The sequence below is a fragment of the Sarcophilus harrisii genome, chromosome 3 (genome assembly GCF_902635505.1).
Source record: "Sarcophilus harrisii chromosome 3, mSarHar1.11, whole genome shotgun sequence".
In the NCBI taxonomy this organism is placed as follows: Eukaryota; Metazoa; Chordata; class Mammalia; order Dasyuromorphia; family Dasyuridae; genus Sarcophilus; species Sarcophilus harrisii.
Genome location: NC_045428.1, coordinates 80,915,247 through 80,938,024, shown reverse-complemented (window position 1 = coordinate 80,938,024; position 22,778 = coordinate 80,915,247). Strand labels below are relative to the sequence as shown.

At 38.7% G+C, this 22,778-nt stretch overlaps 1 protein-coding gene across 2 annotated transcripts in view; it reads right to left on the bottom strand.

Moving 5' to 3' along the window:
* The window catches only part of ICA1L (islet cell autoantigen 1 like), a 68,692-nt gene extending 51,801 nt beyond the window's left edge, over positions 1-16,891 (bottom strand). Inside the window, exon 1 of one of the 2 annotated variants that reach the window (XM_031958310.1) lies at positions 16,825-16,891. The gene's annotated coding sequence lies outside the window, so the exon portion shown is untranslated. The remainder of the gene's footprint in view (positions 1-16,824) is intronic. The other variant, XM_031958308.1, reaches the window with a different exon arrangement.
* Positions 16,892-22,778: the final 5,887 nt, after the last annotated feature.

Sequence of the window (22,778 nt, the reverse complement as noted above, 5' to 3'; positions counted from 1 at the left end):
AACAGCGAGATGATTCAGACCAGTTCCAGGGATCTTATGATGGAGAGAGCCATCTGTACCCAGTGACAGTACTGTGGGAATTAAGTATGGACCACAACAGAGTATTTTCACTCTTTTTGTTGTGGTTTGCTTGCATTTTATTTTCTTTCTCATTTTCTTCCTTTTTGATCTGATTTTTCTTCTGCAACAAGATAATTGTAGAAATATGTACAGAAGAATTGCAAATGTTTAACATATATTGGATTACTTGCTGTCTGGGAGGAGGTGGAGGGAAGAGGGAGAAAAAATTTGGAACACAAGGTTTTGCAACTATCTATGCATATGTTTTGAAAATAAAAAGCTTTATAAAAAAGATGATAGAATCCATGAGAGCAGGTGAGATCATAAAATGAGAGTATAGAGAAAAGAGAAGACGGCCCAGAACAGAACCTGGGAAAACCCCAGTGGGCAAAAGTAGACAAAGATCCAGTAGAAGCACAGCCAACTAGCAACCAGCAACTACAACTAGCAATGACCCCAAAGAGCCAAAAAAGAGAAAGTACCTAAAAGGAGAGAGAAATTAACAAGGTCAAAAACTGAAGGTCAAACAAGATGAAGACTGAAATTAGGCCATGATATTTGGCAATTAATATATCTTTGCTGACTTTGGAGACAGCAATTGCCACTAAATGTTAAGGTCAGGGACTTGAGAGTAAGAGAGGGAATGGAGGGACTTTTTAAGGAGTTGGCTAAGGAAAAAAAAATAAAAATAAAGGAGGATAACAGGGATAGTGAGAATCTAAGGATTTTTCTTAAGGAGTAAGATAGTTTGAAAATTGAAGAATAGATGATGATAAGAGATTCTCAGGGATGGAAGAGAAGGACTTGAGAGGCCATCTATTTCAAATCATCAAGCAGTTGTGCAGACTGACTGATGGTCTTAAGTGAAGGGGAATCTACTAGCTTCCATGTCAACTCATTTCACTTCTGAATAGCTCTAAATGTACAGAAGTTATTCCTTCCATGAAATCTAATTCTGGCTCTTCAAAACTTCTACCTAAGGCCTAATTCAACCCTCAGGGCCCAGGAGGACAAGTCAAATTCCTCTTTTATACGGTAGGCCTTCAAATCTGTAGAGAAGACTTTCTTTTCCCCCCTAAGTCTTGTCTTCCCTAGGGTAAAATATTCCTGATTTCTTCAGCCAATTTTCCCATGAAAGATAGCATTGGCACTGTGGGTAAAATCTTCCCAGGAACCAGAAAACATGGGTTCTGGTCTCACTTCTGATATTATATTAGCTGTGTGACTCCAAGGAATCATTCATCCTTTCAGTGCCCAGCTAACTCTCTAAGAAAATAAGTTGCTTGATGACTTCAATATTTGTACTGACGTCATTTTTAACACACTGGCCCCCCAACTCACTAACTCCTCAACTCCCATGGCCTTCCTCTTTACCCCTCCTCAATCACAAGATGATCACACCAAAGACCTCATCATTACACATTCTTACAACACTGAAGTTTAAAATTCTCTTCTGGTCACAATCACCAATTCTATTTTTAATACGACATCACACCTCCCAAATCAATTCTTCTTCTTGACCACAATCACCGTTTTTGTCATCCAACGATCCCTTGGATCTTCTGCCTCCACGCGTTTCTGCTAGGTGTGCTCCTTCATGAAACTGTATCTTCGCCCAGAACAGGACTGAAGAGGCAACAAGCATCTTCTGCCCATTCCCCACGAAAAGCAAATAGCAGGTGCGCTTTACGCAGATGCACACCAGAGAACGAAAGCCCGCCTAGTCTCTGAAGGACAGGTGGAGAGCCAAGCAGCGCTGCCGGCGCGGATCGGGGCCATCGGTCCTGTCTCGGAGGAGGGCCATTGGCACCACAAGTGAGAACGGGAGCTAACTGAGAAAGAGCGGGGCAAAGCCATCAGCCCCTCCCGAGACTAAGCCCAGCGGCCGGGGAAGAACCTAACTGCTGGTGGGAACAGCCCAGAATCACTCAGCTGAGAGGGGTCCCCGGGAGCGGGCGGGCGGGAGCCTGGGAGCCCGGCGGGGAGACGTGGGGAGCAGCGCGCAGAGGCAGAGAAGCAGCCGGGGGGGCCGGCGCACTCCCAAGGAGCTTCCAGGAGGAGGACGGTCTTAGCTCACAGGGCATCCAGCGGGCACCAGACAGGGCTCCCCGCACAAACTCTAACGGCTGGGCCTGCGGAGGCCCCGCCACCGTCATGGCCCGGAGCCAGGGCTCGCTCCCCGCACCCTGGCCAATGCGCGGACCAAACGTCACCGTCCCAGTGCGGGGTTTGCGGGGTGCCCTGAGCCAGCTGGATGCGGGCTGCGAGATCCCTACTTCTCCTAGACGTGTCAGACCCCTCTACATTCTAACATTTTATCTCACTATCCTCTTGGCAGGAGACCGACCATGTGCCCCACTGATGGTAGGGGCTCCCCATGTGCCTCACTGGTGGTAGGGGGCTCCCCATGTGCCTCACTTGTGGTAGGGGGTGCCCCGTGTGCCTCACTGGTGGTAGGAGGCTCCCCACGTGCCCCACTGGTGGTAGGGGGCTCCCCATGTGTCCCACTGATGGTAGGGGGCTCCCCATGTGCCCCACTGGTGGTAGGGGCTCCCCATGTGCCCCACTGGTGGTACGGGGCTCTCCGTGTGTCCCACTGGTGGTAGGGGGCTCCCCATGTGCCCCACTGGTGGTAGGGAACTCCCCATGTGTCCCACTGGTGGTAGGGGACTCCCCATGTACCCCACTGATGGTAGGGGGTTTTCCATGTGTCCCACTGATGGTAGGGGGCTCCCCATGTGCCCCACTGATGATATTTTTGGACATAGCCTCAGCATGGATTTGTTTTGCTTGAGCATATTTACTTGTTAAAAGGCCTAGGCTCTCTCCCCTGATTTTGTTGGAAGGAGGTAGTGTGAAGGAGAGGGGGGAGTGATGATGATGACAGAAGCAGAAACAGCAGAAGCAGAAGCCGAAGCAGCAGAACAAGAACAAAATCAAGAACAAGAAGGAGGAGAAGAAGAAAGAGAAGGAAGAGAAGAAGAAAGCAGAAGGCCACTGTAATATTGAAAATTACACAATGATTTGAGGGGGAAACCAAACTGTATGGACACAGTTTCATATACAATCCTATTTTTATATTAAATTTTGTACACAGAATGCTCGGTTTTTAGTTATTAAGTTCAGTATTTAAGATTTTTAAAAGAAAGTCTTATTTCTGACAGATCCTGTCAGAACCTGGTGATGCTTCACCAGATTTTTCACTTCCCAAGGATACCATACTGAAGATAAAAATTTTTACCTGTTGTCTCTGTTCCCATATTGAAGCTTTGGGATCTCTGATAAATACAAGTGGTAGAAGAGAAAAAGAAAGAGGCAAAGAGAGACAGCTTGCCTTATGAAGTATATTTGATATCCGCTATTTATAGAGACTGGGGTCTACTCCTACGTTCTTGGTTGTGTGGGCCATTCCTTATCACTATAATTCCAAAGCTGGGATATTAAGTGGCAGCAATAACAAAAAAAAAAAAAAAAAAAGAATGAAGGTGTCATTGAGTCTAACAACTCTTTGTCTTAAAGAAAAAGATGATTCTTTTCTTCCCCAAAGCAAAACCTTCTAACTTGTGCCTTTCTCTCAGGAGACTGTTTCATCAATCATTTCCGCTCCTTCTCAAATCTAGTCCCTTCCTATCTCCAATCTCCCAGAATAACAATTTCAGTATGACCTTCATAATTAGGCCCCAAATCCCATTTCCTTTTCTGGTCACCATATTCTACTACCCTCCCATATATTATAGTCCACAAAAATCCCAGAACTTTTTCTGAGCAACTATCTGACCATGCCTCTCACCTATTATACTTGTTAAGCTGATTTATTAACCAAAATGTAAAACTCTATTTAACCCTAGTAACTTTCATCTTATCAGGTTCAAGATCTTTATAGATCCTAATTCTATTATATGCTGTGTTGTCTATTCAGCTCAACTTTGTGTCATCTGAAAATCTGATAAGCATGCTATTGATCCCTTTATCCAAGTCACTGATAAAACATGTTAAATAGCATAGATTAAACTACTCAAGTAAATACCTCCTCCTATGCTGACACTGAAACATTAACAATAATTCTTTGACTTCATTCAATCAGTTCTAAAACTATTCCACTGAATAACCATCTGATTCTTATTTAGTTATACTTTCTATAAGAATAGTGAGATTTCACCAGATGCTTTACTAAAATCTAAGAAAAAAACATTTATCACATTCTACTGATCTATACTTTTTTTCATTACAAGATTGACAGCTATCAACAAATTTGAATACTTCCATATCAAAAGATGCACAAAAAAATAAGATTGCATGTGAAATGATGAATCTATCAAATATAGTTTGGGGTTTTTTAAGTATACATCAACTCTCATATGTGTAATAGGATCAAGGTTCCTCCAATTTAAAGCAACAGGGAGAAATGGAAAAGTGGTAACAAAGCTCTTTCCAGGACCTGACAGACTTTGAAATTTTCTGGTTACTTAAAGGCATAAAAAGATTTCAGGTGCCACTATAATTTGCCGTATTGACCAGACACATTTTTATATTGAGATAAAATAAACTATCTAGATTAATAGAAAAGAAAAAAGAAAATTTAAGTAACCTTATTTTAGAAAAGGAAACTGAACAAGTTTAAACACTCTCTTAAAAAAACTTCAGGACCAGATGGATTTATACACAAAATTTGTCAAACATTTAAAGAACAATTAATTCAGACACAACATAAACTATGTGGAAATGCAAAATGGAAAATTTTTATCATAATAAATTAAATAGTTTTTGTACAAACAAAATTAATGCAGCCAAGAATAGAAGGGAAGCAGAAAACTGAGAAAAAAAATTTTTACATCCAGGGTTTCTGACAAAGACCTCATTTCTAAAATATATAGACACCTAAATCAAATGTATAAGAATACAAGCCATTCTCCAACTGATAAGTAGTTAAAGGATATGAACAGACTATTTTCAGGAAAAGAAATTAAAGCCATTTCTAATCACATGAAAAATATTCTAAATCACAATTGATTAAAGAAATGCAAATTAAGACAACTCTGAGGTACCTCTCAGACTGGCTAAAATGAAAGGAAAAGACAGATAACTGTTGCAGGGAATGTAGGAAAATGGGACACCAAAACATTATTGGTGGTGTTGTGAACCAATCCAACCATTCTGGAGAGCAATTTGGAACTATGCCCAAAGGCCTATCAAATTGTGCATACTCTTTGATCCAGCAGTGTCCCTACTGAGCCTGTATTCCAAAGAGGTCATAAAAAAGGGAAAAAATGTGCAAAAATGTTTGTGGCAGCCCTGTTTGTAGTGGCAAGAAACTGAAAACTGAGTGGATGCCCATCAGTTGGAGAATGGCTGAATAAATTGTGGTATATGAATGTTATGGAATATTATTGTTCTATAAGAAATAAATAGGCAGAGTTCTTCTTAAAATGATAAGTAGTATATATCTAAAACGGAGTAAAAATCATCTGTAATGGAATAAGTTAGAAATCCTTTTTTAAGATCAGAGGTGAAGCAAGGATGTACTTTGTCGCCATTATTATTTAATATTATTTTACAGGATGTGGGGAAAATAGGTACACTAATCCATTGTTGATGCAGCTGTGAATTAGTCCAACCATTTTAGAATGCAAAATGCCCCCAAATCTACTAAACCATGCACACCCTTTGAGCCAATAATACCTGTACTAGGTATCCAGAATCTGAACAAGAGTAGATTGCTCCCAGACTCTGCCCCTATTACCCAGTTGAGAAGCTCAACTAGTTCAGGGCCATAGAACTGAAAGCTCTCCCTTGGTCTGATATTCCTGCCCTCATTACTCTTATAAAGGCTGCAGATTGGGCTGGAAGTTAGAAATAAGACCACACGCTACTCCTAAGTCACACAGATGCTTCAGAACTTGTTCCTCTTTTAGCATATTTTCTAAGACTTTTGACCATTCTCATTGAAAATTGCCTTGGGTACAAGTTTCTTCCTCAATCTACACAGGTTCTGGGACCTGGAACCTTGTGTTTGGTGACAAAGTTGCCAGTTGGCACTTGTTGCTGCATCCTTCATGAGGTCTGGGATTTCCCAGGGCAGGAATGTTTCCCATGGGAGCCCATCATTTAGAGAAGTTCCAAAGTAGCACAACTAGGTGAGAAAAGAAAGGAGGGGCTGCATGGAGAAAGGTCCCAGAAAGGCAGAAAAGAATGACCTCACGGACACAGGCAAAGGCATTAGTCCTAGTAAGAAGCAGGAATATTTTTTTCTGTGTTCAGTTAGATAACAGCAAGTGAGACAGTGTTGAGAAGAGGGAGCTGAAGGTGTCCGTGTTGAAAGCCTTCAGCATTCTCAATGAAGAAGGTAGAATCTGTAATGTCTTAATCCAATTAATAAAAGAATTATTAATCATCAGAAATGACTCTTTACAAGGGATCATGCTCTAACCCTTATGAAGAAAATGACAAATGAACTTTATTCTATCTTTGATGGACTTTTAGTGTTGCAGTTAACCGACTTTTACCACTAGATGGTGATCAAGGGCCAAATTTATTCTGAAATTGAAAGGTGGATCAAAGAGAAGTGGGAATTTATTGTATGTGAACTTGAAAAAATTCTTTACTCCTTATATATTTTATATTTATGTATTATATTTTTATATATTTTTAAATTTTCATCTTCCTTATTTCCTATATCCTTGAAAGCTGGGTCTGTGTCATATGTCATATGTACTTCCATTAATTGATAGAATAATTTACATTAGAGATATGGTTTCAAGACCCAGAAACCTTTATGTTCAACTTCAATGTTAGAATGAAATAAGGTACTTACAAGTCATTGAACAATAATCATAAGGAGGTTTACTTTTCCCTAACACAGCAAAGATATGTTTAGTCATTTTCAGTCATGGCTGACTCTTCATGACCCTATTTTTGAGATTTTCTTGGCAAAGATATTGAAGTGGTTGCCATTTCCGTTCTCCAATTCACTTTACAGATGAGGAAACTGAGACAAATAGGATTAAATGATTGTCCCAGGATGGCATAGTTAATGTTTGATGTCAGATTTGAACTTAATCTTTCTGACTTTGGGCCTAACACTCTATCACTGCACCACAAAGCTGCTCATGCAAAAAGGACAACAAAGCACTTGGTCAACTAAGCACTTATTAAGTGTTTACAATATGCTGGGCACTGAGCTAAGGGCTGAGAATACAAAGAAAGGCAAAAGACAGTCCCTATCTTAAGGATTTTACAGCCTAATGGAGAAGACAACACAGAATATGTACAAACAAAATATACACAGAAGACATATACAGGATATACTGGGAGTATGTGAAATAGAAGGCACTAAGATAAACAACTTTAGCTGGGACTTGCAGGAAGCCTTTAATTCAGCAAAAATGCCTAAAATGCTAAGGAATCATGAGGGCCAATGAATATAGAAACACAACATTAAAACAGTCCACCCTCAGAAGGGAATCAAACTGGTGGTCACTGCCTCAGGAACAATCTTGTGTCATTCTGTTGCCTCCCCTTTTCCAGAGTCCTATACAAATTCCCCAAGACTCTTGGCTTAGATATTCTCTACTAAAGGTTCATGTACCTTAGAGGCTGAACCAGCATTGCTGTCAGTATTCCCTGTCTTTGGTCTTCAAATAGAATACTGTAGAACTATCTGGACTCTTCTTTTTCCATGGGACATGATGCATCTGGAAATCTTGTCTCTCTGTGATCCATTTCTTACGCTTTCAAATTCAATAATTCTTGAACTTGGGATTCCCAATAAGGCATTTTCCAAAACTAGTGTTTCCCAGGGGTTTGTGTGAGACAATGAGAAGAGAGAAAAATTAAGGGAAAAGATGTTTTTCTAGTTACTAAAATGGAGTGGGAGCTCAGGAATGAGAACTAATGAAATAATTCAAGAGAATGTGAATTTCTACTAAATATGAAGAATCATTAGAAGACACCTCTTGACTGTCTTGGAATCTGGGTAGAGAATGAAGAAATGAGTCAGTAGAAGTTAAAAAGAGGTAAGGGTTGGTGTCTTGGTAGCTACTTTTAGTGCACCCACAACGTTTGCTCAATTCTATCTGAAAGCTTCCTAACAATTACAGGTATCCAACAGGAGGTAGTGGCCTTCAGGCAGAGGCTAGACAACCATATGTCAAGTAGGTGACAGTAGGAAATTCCTTTGGGGTATAGTTGAACTAGATGGCCAATTCTTAAATTCCATGATTAATTCTGTAAGTAATGTAGAAGTTTTGAGGGGTAAACCAAAAATCAAAATTAAAAATTCAAGGGGCCATGAGGAAAATAAGAACACAGCTGCCAACCAAGAAAAGGAAGGGATACAACTCCCCAAACCCTGAATACGACAGATACTTCAGAGTACAGCAAGAGAAGGCAGGGTATCATCAATGATCCTGGAGAAGTCAAACCCTTGATTTGATTTCCAAAACTTTCTATGACTTCTGCAACACATTCGGGGCAAGGAATGAGATGAGGCAGATAGGTGGTGACAGTAGTGAGAGAGCACTGGGGTTGGAACCAAGATCAGAGTTCAAATTCTCTCAGAGCCTTTACTAGTTGTGTGACCCTGGCAACTTATGGCAACTTCAACTCCCTCAAGTGTAAAATGGGAGATAGACATGGCTTCCACTATGTTTACAAAGAATAAACTTAATAATAATAAACTTAAATCCTTGTTCCCTCTCCCCTTCCTGACTGCAGTGTTCTAAGATTTGATGTAATCAGCACAAAATCATTTGCAAATAGAAGCATTTGGAATCTCTCTTTAATCTGAACTGCACCAGATCTCCTCCATGATTGAAGTGATTACCTTTTGTGAACATTATTAGCTCCTTGTTCTATGCCTCTATCAATGTTTATTGACACTGATAATGAAAGGATCCGAGTTATCTTAGTTGTTACATCATTGATGACATTTTGGATGATTCTAATAAATATAAAATACTGGTTGGAGGCAAGAATCATTACTTCTCATCTTAACTATTACAATAGCTTCCTGACATCCCAGTTTCCAATCTCTTTTCCAGAATATTCCAACAGCTTTAAGATAAAATACAAACCTTTCAACTTATTTAAAGACTTCCAAAACCTATGAATGTGAATCAAGAAATGAAGACTAGCAATTTAGAGAAACATGGAAATACTTATATAAAATGATATAATAAAATAAGTAGAACTAGGAAAATATACACAATGACTACATCAACATAAAGGGAAAGAATAAAACAAAACTGAACAATGTTCAATTAAAATCATCATGCTTGACCCCTGAGAAGAGTTTAAAAATATACTTTCCTCCTTTCATTGAAGAAGTGGGTGATTATAGATATTGCATATATTGTCAGGAAGGAGAGAGCCATGATAACCTGAAAGGCTTTCCACAGAGTTGACTTCACTTAGGAAACAGCTTGGTGGGTCAGTGGGACAGGTTAGGTCACAAAACACAACAGTCAATGACTATAGCAATCTAGTGTTTGACAAACCCAAAGGCCCCAATTTTGGGGATACAAACTTGACAAAAACTGCTGGGAAGATTGAAAAGGCAGAAAGTAGGCACTGACCCATACCTAACACCGTATACCAAGATAAAGTTAAAATGGGCTTATGATTTAGACACAAAGGGTGAGAATAAGGAATAGTCTACTCTCAGATCTGTGGAGAAGGAAGGAATTTGTGACCAAAGAAGAACTAGAGAACATTATGAAATGTAAAGTGGATTATATTAAATTTAAAAGTTTTTATACAAACAAAACCAATGCAGCCAAGTAAAAGATAAGGATAAATGTTGGAGGAGACGTATAAAAACCGGGACACTAATACATTGTTGGTGGAGTTGTGAACTAATCCATCCATTCTGGATTACAATTTGGAACTGTGCCCAAAATGCTATCAAACTATGATCCTTTGATCCAACAGTGTCTTTTCTGGGTCTGTATCACAAAGCGATTATTAAAAAGATAAAATAACCCAGATGTGCAAAAATGCTTATAGCAGCCCTTTTTGTAGTGGCAAAGCAGAACAAGTTATTATGGTAAATGAATGTAATGGAATATTATTGTTCAATAAGAAACAATCAGTAGGTTAATTTCACAAAGGCCTGGAGAGACTTACATGAACTGATGCTAAGTGAAGTAAACAGAACCAAGAGAACATTGTACACAGCAACAAGAAGGATATGTGATAATGAATGAGGCTCTTTTCAACAATAAGGTGATTCAAAGCAATTCCAATAGACTTCTGATGGAAAGAACCATAAGCTTCCAGAGAGAAGACTATGGAGACTGAATATGGATCACAACATAGTATTTTCACCTTTGTTGTTTGCTTGCTTGTTTTTTTCTTTCTCATTTTTTCCCCTTTGATCTGAATTTTCTTATGTAGCATGATAAATGTGGAAATATGTTTAGAAGAATTGCATATATTTAACCTATATTGGATTACTTGTTGTCTAGGGGAAGAGGGAAATAGAGATGGAGAAAAAATTGGAACAGAAGGTTTTTGCAAGGGTGAATGCTGAAAACTATCTTTGTATGCATTTTGAGAAATAAAAAGGTATTTTTTTACTAAAGCTTTTTATTTTCAAAACATATATGTTAAATCCAATATATGTAAACACATTTATACAGTTATCTTCCTGCACAAGAAAAATCAGATCAAAAAGGAAAGAAAATGAGAAAAAAAAACAAAATGAAAGCAAACAATGAAGAGAGCGAAAATGCTATGTTGTGATCCACACTCAGTCCCCCAGTCCTCTCTCTGGGTATAGATGGCTCTCTTCATCACAAGATCATTGGAACTGGACTGAATCATCTCATGTTGGAAAGAATTACGTCCATCAGAATTGATTATTGTATAATATTGTTGTTGCTATGTACAATGATCTCCTGATTCTGCTCATTTCACTTAAGCTATTTAAAAAAAGAAAAGAAAAAGAAAAAAATAATTGGTCATCACCTGAGCTTAAATTTAAGACTGCACAGGATTCTAAAAGGTAAAAAGTAAAAAGAGTGAGAAGTGAGATGTTTTGGCTCTGAATCCTGTGCTACTATGTGCTAGTGATTATGTAGCCATCTATATGAAAGATAAGAAATATTGGAGAATTAATATTAGCTCCTTGAGGGACCAATAGCTTAGCTCCAGATCGTAAAGGCTTAGATGCCAAGCAAAGAAATTTATATTTTATTCTAAAGTAATAAATAGGAAGGCATCAAAGATTCTTTTTTAAAAATTTGAGGTGGATGTGCTTAGATATTTTTTATAAAGAATTAAACTGTTGGTAGAATGAATATTTGATACTTTTTACTGTTGCCAAATTTTTCATGAACCTCCACATTCAGTTACATGACCCCATATAGAGGGTCACAATCAACAGTTTAAGAAGCTCTGAGATGGGTTATACACAGCAGACACTTATTGATCTGTGCTTTATAGTATAATCCATGTAAACACAGTGTAGATCGGAGAAGAAAGATACCAAGGACTGAATGATAGCTAAGACAGTGGCTGGAGGGAATTCCAGCTGCTGCCTGAAGTAGTGTCAGATGCAGGAACAGGTGCCATCTACCAAGTCTGTTGTTCACTCTCCTGTTTTCAGTCACAGATCCAGGCAGAGAAGGGTGAACCCAAAGGAGAAACTGCTAGCAGACTCCATGTGCATACAAGCAAGGAAGGAATTTAATAATAACCAGTACTAGTTTGATCCCAGAAGCAGACCAGGATGAAGCTTGCAGTGAAATATGGAGGGCAAGAGTCTCAGACCAAAGCAGAGACTGTAGTTCAATCACAATGAAACTGCAGAGCCTTCTGGGAGGCTAACTTCCAATCAAGGACAAGTTAACTGTCCCAAAGCTCGGTTAGAAATTTGCAGAGCTCAGACCAGGAGGATAATGAGTAAACTTTACCCAGGATCACTGAAAACTTCCATGCTCCTAACAGAAGCTCAAGTTAGATAATGCCTACAGAACTGTTCAGAGACCAGTTCTGATATAATATCCAAAGTTAAAAAATAGGCTTTTTAAGGGGAAAAAAAGAATCCCTCCATAAAAACTACTATGGTGACATGGAATCTCAAGACAGAAACCCAGTCCAAACAATGCACTAAAGAAAAATGTAGTGTGGACACAAATATAATTAGAATTCCTGAAAGAATTAAAACAAGAGGTTTAAAAAAGATGAAAAAGGTTTTAAAAACCAAATGAGAATTATGAAAAAAGATGTGGAAAGAGAATTGATAACTTGGAACAAAAACTACAAAATCTTACCAAAGAAAATAACTTTTAGAAAATTAGAATTGACTAAACAGAAGCTAACGACTCCCATCAGAAATAAAGAATTATTAAAACAAAATCAAAAGAATTTTTTAAAAAAAGAAAATATTACATATCTCAAAGTAAAAACAACTGACCTAGAAGAGGGATAATTTAACCATCACAGGGCTACAAAGCCATGATTTTAAAAAGACCATAATTACAATATTTCAAGAAATCTTAAAAGACATCTGCTGAAATCTCTTAGAATCAGAAGACAAAGTGGAAAGGGAAAAATGTAGACAACTAAAAGAAACCTCAAAATGAAAACTTCCACAAATTTGATAACCAAAATCCAAAGCTACCAGCTCAAAGAAAAATATTAAAAGCAGCCAGAAAGAATTCAAGCACAAAAGTTACACTAGGATCATACACACTTAAGCTACAATTTATGAAGAGTGGAGGACTTGCAACACATTCCAGAATGCAAAAGGTTGAGGCTTACAATTAACTTATTCTGCAAAAATGAGTATGTGGAGGGTTGTATTTTTAATGAAACAGAAACCTTCCCAGTATTTCTAATGAAAATCCCAAAGAAAATATGACGTATAAATACAGGAATCATGAGAAGCCAAAAAAGTAAACTTGAGCATGCAATCGTAAAGAACTAAACAAAAATAAACTGTATATATTCTTATATAGGAGCATGATAGATGTAGCACCTCAGAATTGTATCATAATGAGGTTATGGCCTGGGACTGACTCTGTATGTTTTGATGATCTTAAAAGAAAAGAAAGGGTGAGAAAGAAGAATAAAGTGGGAGAGGAAGGGAAAGAAAAAATGGGGAAAATAATCTCTAATAAACAAAATGTGCAAATAGAAATCTCAAGGAAAAGTTGTAAGGGGAAGCAGTTAATTTTTTATTGAAAATAGAGGGATTAATCAGAGGTAAAATAGTCTCAAAAAGGAAGCAGGCAAAAAAAAATTTAAGAAAATAGGACAGAAGGAAACATACAGTTAACAACTGTAATTATGAATGAAATGAAATGAATGGAAGAGAACAACAGATTAGACAAGAAATCAAAATCCAACAATATTTTATTTATAAGAAATATACTTGAAACAAAGTTAAAATAAAGGCATGAAGGAGAATCTATTGTTTCAGCTAAAATTTGGAGGGAAAAAAAAGGCAAAGGTAACAATCAAAGATAAAGCAAAGACAAAAGTAGGCCTAATTTAAAAAGATGAATGGGAAAATTACATCTTGCTAAAAGGTACCAGAGTAAATTAACATCAATACTAAACATACATTCACCAAATGGCATAGCATCTAAATTCTTAAATAGAAAAAATAGATCCCAAAACTCTATAGTAAAGGACTTCAATTTGTCCTACTCAGACCTAAATAGATGTAAACAAAACAAAACAAAAAAGAAATGGACCTGAATAGAAGTTCAGAAAAGTTAGATATTATAGACCGATGGAGAATATTGAATGGGAGTAGAGAAGAATGCACCTAACCAAAAAAGAATGTTCTGCATATTAGCAATTTTATTTTGTGTACTGCATTTTATGAGTTATTTCATGGTTACTGTGTTAGGAAAAGTACATATCATCAAAATTAATTTTTAAAAAATTTTTGTAGGTAGAAAAGTATATCTTCTGCAATCTCTAGAGAAAGATTACATTTTCTAGTGTTCACAGAAACCTAATCCCCTATTTCCCATCAGTTCAGTATATCAATATTTGTATTTTTCACCTTTGCACTGTTTTCTAGGATTATCTAACAATAATATTGGAAAGATAACTCTGAAAGACCCAAGAATTTTGATTAACACAGTGAAAACAATCACTGTTTCTGGGATTTATAATGAAACTACCTCCAGAGAGAGAAGTGATTTTTTTTTTTTAAGACATGACTAATATGGGAATTTGTTTTGCTTGACTAAACAAATCTGTAATGGATTTTGTTTCTCTTGCTTTCTCGATCTAAGCCAAAAGAGCATTTCTATTGACTTTAATTCCAATTATTAGTACTTTCTAACTTTCGTCTATAATTATAACAAAATAACTTGTTTCAAGTTTACAATTCTTGCCCTTTGGAGTACATGATCTTGAAAGTCTGTTCTAGCTCTAAATTTCTTAGATGCCATAAATCTTCTGTGAATTCCTTATGCCCCAGAAACTTTTTCATCCTGGAATATCACTTCAGCTCTGGAATTCATACCTCAGAAACATCCTCTGGCCTGGTAGCCCCTCCTTATGACTGGCTTCTCCCAAAACCTCCTTTTTAGAAGTGTTCCCAAGCCAGTCATTTTTCCTTCCCTTTTCTTCATTTTTCTACTTTCAGCTTCCTTTTAAAATAAAAGTTCCTTGAGGACAGAGACTGAATTTCTTTCTGCATGTATTTGTACTCTCAGAACTTAGCTAGGAGCTAAGCACACAGTTATCATTATCATCACCATTATTATATAGTCCTTCTTGACTGACTGTAGTAATTATGTAGAATCAAAAAGCAGTATTTCAGTTTTCCTTTATAGGAACACAAATTATAATTTTGCACAATCAATTGAATACACTAATCCAAAGAAGAGTAAAAGAAAAAAATAATCCTTAGCTGAAATTTACTGGGATTCAAATGATGAAAAACTGCATAATATAACTGGATCATCAGAATTGCTAAATATGTTATCAAAATGATAATAGTTTTAATAAATAACTCACAGCACAGAATTGGTCACCTGTGGCTAGCCCCTCTATAAATATTAATCAAGATGAAGACATGAGGAATTAAGTCATTCCATGCTCAGAATATTCTCCTTTTCCATTGGCTCTCTGACTGCCTTCAAGACTTAAGCTCCCACCCTCTGCAAAAGGCTTCTCCCAGTTTCTCCCACTGCTGATGCTTTTCCTCTTATCCTCCGCTTAAACTGTTACTGTATCTTGTATGTGCAAAGTTGTTTACATGCTGCCTCTCTTATTATAATGTGATTTCTTTAGGGGCAGGGGCTGTGTATTTGCCTTTTTTGTATCCTTAGCTCTTAGTTGGAATCTATGTTGCCTTCAACATAGTGTGATGTCATTTTGGTCCTCTTCGAAACCACCAACCATAAAGCTCTTAATACAATGCCTACATATAAATACATATAAATGGTAACTAAATAACCCAATTTTGCAATCCTTACTAAATATATCCACAAATATATACATATTTCTGCATATACATATCACACAATTCCATCAGCACATATAAAACTTTATTTCCAATAAACATTTTATGCGGTCTTGTACTCTACTCTAATTCAGGAGTTCTATTAATTTAGGATTTAATTAATTTAGGAGTTCTATTGAAGCCCAGCTGATTCTTCATCAGAATGATGATTTTAAATGAACAAAATAAATTAGAACTACAAAAGGAACCAATTCCACTGACTTTTGGTTATCGTGGATTTTTTTTTTTTTTTTCAAAAAATAAATTCTGGCACCACAGATTAACAACCGCTGCTCCAAGTACAGCATAAACGAATTCATGCTTCCAGGCATCCTAATGGCGAGAATACACCAGAAAAAATCCTACCCCCTCTACTGGCAACACTGTAGCATCTTGCCTGTATCCAGGTATCCCATGTGATTGTGTTTTTCAGACTTCTTCCCCCACTCAACGAACCTTTATTTTCTTCCGAGAGGGAATTGGGCATTTTGATAACTACGGCTCCTCTCTACCTCTGAAAAGAGGAGTCGGCCCCAGGGGTCAGAAAAAAGACCAAATAAAAGCAGAGAGGGGTTAAAAAAAAAAAAAAAGACATTACAGTCCAGCACACTTTGCAAAATGCCAATTTCTTCACTGCCATCGGAGATCGGACTCTTTTTCTGGTAACTGTTGGCGCCTTTCCAAGTGTCCAAGGAAGAGGACCATCTCAGATCGATCGATCGATGGACAGACACTGAGACAGAAATGGGGAATATATATAGATGTAGAGGATGGGCACTGATGATCAGAAAAGATGGATAATGATAGAGATGTGAACAGCTGAGATCAGTTAGAGACAGAGGATAGAAGGTAGGTAAATAGAGACTTGAAAGGTTGACGTGCAGGTAGAGACTGAAGACGTGCTCGTGCTCTCCACTCCCCCTCCTTTCCCCCTCAATTAATTAATCACCGCCCCCGAAGTTCCTCAGCATCCCCCACCCCCTACCCCGGCAAATAAACGCCAACCCTAGAGCTCCGGGCGGGCTCGGGTGGGGAAGCCCTCTTCTCCCCAAGGGTCCGAAGGCCTGGCTCTCGGGCCGAGGACCTGCAGTCTCTGGGCTTCTCAGGTGGGTGCCGCGGGGGCTCTCCCGCCTGGGGCCTCCTCCGTCCCGGTTTCCATGGTAACCCTGCGGCCCCGGCGCTTGGGCCGCGCAGGAGGCCCCGGGAGGCATCGGGGAGCGCGCACCTGCGTGGGCCGCCCCCAGGCCGGCGGGGGGAGCACCGCGGAACGGTTACCGGCGAGGCCGGGCACTCACCGAGATGCCGGAACGCGCCAGGCCGGCGGCCCCCGGGCCAGATCCGCGTCCTCCTCCTCCGCCGCCGCCGTCCCAGGTGGCGCTCGGTCCCTCCGGCAGGTACGTGCCGTCCCTGTCACCGCAGCGGCAGCCGAGACGGCGCTCGGGCCGCTCCCGCAGCAATCCCCCCGCCCTGTGCGGCGCCGCCCGTGAGGAGCTCCGGCTGCGGCGGCGGCAGATTCAAACCCGCCTGGCGGAGGCCCCGGTTCCCCTCCGCCCCGACCTGCCCCGAGGCCCGCCCCTCGCCGTGCTCCCGAGCCCGGGCCCTGCCCACGCCCACCCTGGGCGGCCCCGACTCTCCCCTCCGGCCCTTCCCCAAATCTTTCCTTGCTCCCCATTCCTCCGCCCACCCTCCGTTCTAAATCCTTCCCTCCCCTCGCTTACTTATCACCTCTCTGTTAAACTCCCCCATCCCCTCACTCACCTCCTCCTTAAATTTCCCATTCCCCTCTCTCACCTCCTCCTTAAATTTCCCATTCCCCTCTCTCACCTCCTCCTTAAATTTCCCATTCCCCTCTCTCACCTCCTCCTTAAACTTCCCTTCCCTCCTCACCTCCTCCTTAAACTTCCCTTTCCCCTCCCTCACCTACTCCTTAAACTTCCCTTTCCCTTCCCTCACCTACTCCTTAAACTTCCCTTCCCCTCACTCACCTCATTCTTAAACTTCCCCTTCCCCTCCTCACCTCCTCCTTAAATTTCCCATTCTCCTCACTCACCTCCTCCTTAAATTTCCCCTTCTCCTCTCTCACCTCTTCATTAAACTTCCCTTTCCCCTCCCTCACCTCCTCCTTAAACTTCCCTTTCCCTTCCCTCACCTCCTCCTTAAACTTCCCTTTCCCCTCACTCACCTCCCCATTAAATTTCCCCTTCTCATTCTTCACCCCCTTTTTAAGCTTTCCCTCCTCCTCACGCACCTCTCCCATAAACTTTCCTTCCTCTCCCTCTTCACCTTCTCCATACTCCAACTCTCCCCTCACTGTTCATTCTCCTTCCAAGCTTTACCTTCTCCTTTAAACTTCACTTCTCTGCCATATTCACCTTCCTTTTGATCTTCACTTTTCCCTCCATTTTCCATTTCTTCCTTTATTCTTTACCTCACCTTTTATTTTTTTACATCTTCTTTATATTCCTTAATTTTAAACTTCTCTAATTTTCATCTCTCCCTTAGTCTTTCCGTCTCCCCTTATTTCCTTCCCCTTTAATCTTCACCCCCCCATATTCCTCATTTAGAGCCTTCTTTATTACTCAGTATTTTTCCATTCTTTATTCCTCAGCTCCTTATCCTCCTTTTATTCTTCAGTCTCTTTCCCCTCTTTTATTCCTTAGTCCCTCCTCTTTATAATTCAGCATTCCTTTTAAACCCTTCGATCTTGTTCTTCAGTCGTAAATCATTTCAGGATCTTCTGGTTTATTCCTCCAAATTACCTTCCCAAACATAAACACTTCCTTTTCTTATTTCTCAATTGTATTTGCTTTTTCCAAATATATATTTTCAACATTCATTTCTGTAAGATATTGTGTTCCAAATTTTTTCTCATTCCCTCTCCAAATTCTCTCTCGATCTGATTTGCTATGCATGTACAGTCATTTTGAACATATCTCCATTAGTCATGTAAAAGAAAAAAATCAGAGCAAAAGGGAAGACAAGAAAGAACGTAAACAAACAAGAAAAGGTGAAAATAGTATGCTTTAATTTACATTCAATCTCCTTGGTTCTCTCTCTGGATGCAGAAGTCATTTTCCATCGCAAGTCTATTGAAATTGCCTTGAATCACTGCATTATGGAGAGTTTATCATAGTTGATCACACTTCACTCAGCATCAGTTCATGTAAGTCCAGGCTTTTCTGAAATCATTCTGCTCTTCATTTCTTACAAAAGAATAATATTTCATTACATTCATTTAACTTATTCAGACATTCCCAATTGATGGTCATCCATTCAGTTTTCAGATTCTTACCACTACGAAAAGAGCTGGTACATTTTTTTGCACATGTGGGTGGAAACACTGCTGGAACAGAGGATGTGCAGTTTTATAGTCCTCTGGGGATAGTTCCAAATTGCTCTCCAGAATGGTTGGATCAATTCATAATTCCACCAACAATGTATTAGTGTCCCAGTTTTTCCCACATCCTCTCCAGCATTTATCTTTTCTTGTCATTTTAGCAAATCAGAGAGAATATCCCTTTTTTAAAGTTCTTTTCCCTGATTTATTTCTTACTCCCCTCTCCCTCTAATATTGTATTTCCTAGCTTATTTTTGTCTTTCATTGCCTTTTATCTTTGTCTCCTTTACTCTAACCCATACCCTTCCCCATCTTTTCTTGTAATTATAATATATGATAGCTAGACCAGAAGAATCGAAATACATTTGTTAAAATCTGTTGTGGTAGAAATTGCCTTTTTTTTTTTTTTTTTTTTTTTTTTGCTTTCCAAAACTATGCTACCTTGGATTGGGTTATTTTCTCTAATGTTTTTGTCATGTCTATTCTGTTTTACAGTTTTTGCATAATTATGTGTCTGATCCTCCTTGACTTTCTATATTGTGATCTCCATTAAGGCAGCAAGAACTGGATCTTATCTCTGGATCCTCCCCAGAGTCTAATCTTAATATAATGGTTGTTGATTGGACAATGGGTGTTATAACATGGTATTTTGGAGTCTGTGATGTAGTCAAGAGTGCTGGATTTGGAATTTGAGGACATAGGCTCAAATCTTTGCCCTCTTCCTACCTTTATGACTTCAGGAAATTACTTATAGCAATTAGAATTAGGGCTTTCTGAGTGCAAGATGATTCATTTTTCCTACCCATTTCATTCTTTCAATTAGTGGTAAATCCTTCTCTAAATGTGGTAATCCCACCATTTACTAGAGATGTGTAAAGGAAGCCCAGACTTTTTTTCCCTTACCACTTTTACTTCACATACTCCCCTCACCAATAAATCTTTCTCAAAATAAATATAATCAAACAAAACAAATCCAAACATTAGTTATGCTAAAAATATGTGTCCGATTCTGTGGGGTTCTCATTTGGTTTTCTGGAGGTCTCTGGGGCAGCCTTCTTTTCAGTAATCACCAGGAAAATAGCCAGGTGTTAAAGTCCAAATCCTTATTATCTCCTTCACAATCTAGTTTCCTTGCCTGAGGCCTGGACCAACTTTCTAGAGAGCCTTCAGACCAGCCTTGGTCTCAGTGGGGGAAGTTTAGAAGCCAGCCACCAGGGTGTTGAGATGAAGTGAATGAATCTGGCTTTGAGTCTCTCCTGAGTCTGTCTCTGGCTCTCACTTTGTCCCAGTGTATATGCTCTCTTATAATTACATTATCATAGATGTGAATCTTGTAGAACTATATTAAGTACTAAGTACATGTACCGAACTAGAGAACTATTAAGCACCATGCTAAACTAGATAACCATTGTCTTTATCAATTCCACTGACTTAATACCTTGTAAGAATCCTTGTTTTAAGTACAGGGTTCTGGCTCATAACATGATTCTGCATCTCTGACAGAGAGACAAGATGCATTCTTCCTGATCAGTCTTTCAGGGTTATTTTTTCTTCATTTTGTTCTGTATTTTGGTTTTGGTTACTTCACTCTGCATCAATTATATAAGTCTTCTTGAGCTCCCTGAATCCTTTCTGAGGTGTAAAACATTTGTAGATAGATACTCTATGTCTGCTTCCAGGTGACCGTTTTTGATGTTTTAGAACTCTGCTTCTCAACAAGTATTATTCAGGGATTTACCTTTGGAGATGAGTCCCCTCATTGGCTTATAAAACAGAAAAGTTAATGACTCATTAGCTATACAGAATCAAGAAACCATTCTCTGTCCCTTTCTTCTTTAGGCTCTCTTAGCTAATAGACTTTTTCTAGCTGTAGTCTTGAGAGTCAGGCAGGAGCAACTTTCCCTGCTCTACCTACTTAAGTCCCTGTGGCCTTAATCTCAGATTGAACTGCATCTCCTTTAGGTTCCATTTCCTTGAGTATGTGATTTTGTGAATTTGGAAGGCTGGAGGTCTGCAAGTTTGGCAGCAATTGTGTCTACCAGGAACATAACTGGGGGTAGAGGAAACTTCTGCATCCCAGAAGTCGGCTATCTATAAGAAGAAGCCTAGCTGTGTCACCAACATAGTGTATTTAAAGCTCAGTGCTAGGATGAAATTTGTAAAAAGCCTAATTAATAGTCTTGAAAGCCTAATTTATTTCTGAGGAAGCTTAAATATTGCCTTCCAGCTAACTGTAACTTTAGTTATAAGTTAATTTTTATTGTGATTTGTTGTTTAGCATTTCTTTTTGTGTGGAGGAACAAATTATATTCCCAATTCATATCACACAATAGGTACTTTTTACTCTTCTCCCTCTCCCCAGCTCTTAATATAATAATAGAAGAGGGAAGACTATTGAAACCTTGGGAGTTTCCAGAAGTGATTGAATCAGATTCATTTATTTATAAATAACCATAATTTTATTGGTCTTCTATATATACAACTATGCAAGATGCTGGAACAGATATACAAGAAGTACTTTTAAAATTTTGATATCTTTTGTTTTAATATCACCTTCATTTCTCATTGTATACCTCTCACTAACGCCCAAAAAACTATCTCCCATAATAAAGAATTTTTTTAAGAAAAATAAGGCAAAAATTTCAGCATAAGTAATCAACATACCTTAAAAAGTCTGATATATGAAATGTTACACACTTGTGTACAATTCTCCCTTTATGGCCAGGCTTGGTCATTAAAATTTTGTAGTTGTTTTGTTTTCATATTGTAATTCTTTCTTTCCATTTTAATTATTAAAGTCAGTGTATTTTTTTTTTTTTGGCTCAGATTACTTCATTTTATATTAGTCCACATAAGGTATGCTTCTCTGTATTCATGTTCATCATTTCTTACAGCACAATATTAGTTTCATTACCCTCATGTACTATAATTTGTTTATCCATTCTCCAGTCACTGGATATCAATTTAATTTCTAGTCTTTTGTTACTATAAAAATGCCGCTATAAATATTTTGGTATCTAAGGAACTTTCTTTTTGATATTTGACACTCATTGAGGGTATTTGTCCATCAGTGAAAATTCCGGTATGGATATTTTAGTTAATTCTACTTACATGATTACAAATTGCTTTCAGAAATGACTACTTGTATTCTTAAAGCTGTCTTAAGAGTGTGGCTGTGATAATCTTATCTTTCATTTTAACCTTACTAGATAAACCTGTGAATGATCCCTGAAATGAATGAGCCTGGTTTTAGATCTGCCCTCATTTTTCCAACTAGGAAACTTGAAACTGTGGTCATGGCAACATCTCCCTTTCTTCTGGCTGCTCTGGTTTATTTTGTAATCTGATTTGTTTGATCTTACTAAACAAGGCAAAAGAAGTATTGAGATGATGCTCTAGAAGTGGTCAGTTAGCTTGTGGAGATAGAATTTACTGATTGCTCACCTGGAAAAAAAGATAAGTAGAATGTGATCAGCAAGAGATGTGTAGTATATGTCATCTTCCTAGGGGAACATCTTCCTAGAGATCATTCTAAGAAGATATTTTTCTTCACTTTGCACTTTATAAAGCAGTAATATATTCTTCTATTCCTGTGCTGAACATGACAAACCAAGGAACTTTCTTGTGCTTCTTTCTTTGTCTATGGAACCAGAGAGGAAGAGGAGGTTCAGGCCCTGTCCTGCCCAGCTTCAGAGACAGGCTTCAAACCTAGCCTAATTAGACCTGTGACTGGAAGTCCCTCACTCTTTCCACTATACCATTCTAAAAGCATTTCATACATTTTAGGAAATCACTCATCATATCTTCAAAAGAAACAGAATTGAGCTGTTTTTTAGTTCATGGAGAAAACAGACATAGAATAAATTATTTGACCAGTTACATGTGATGAAATAAATTAGAAAGACTGGGACC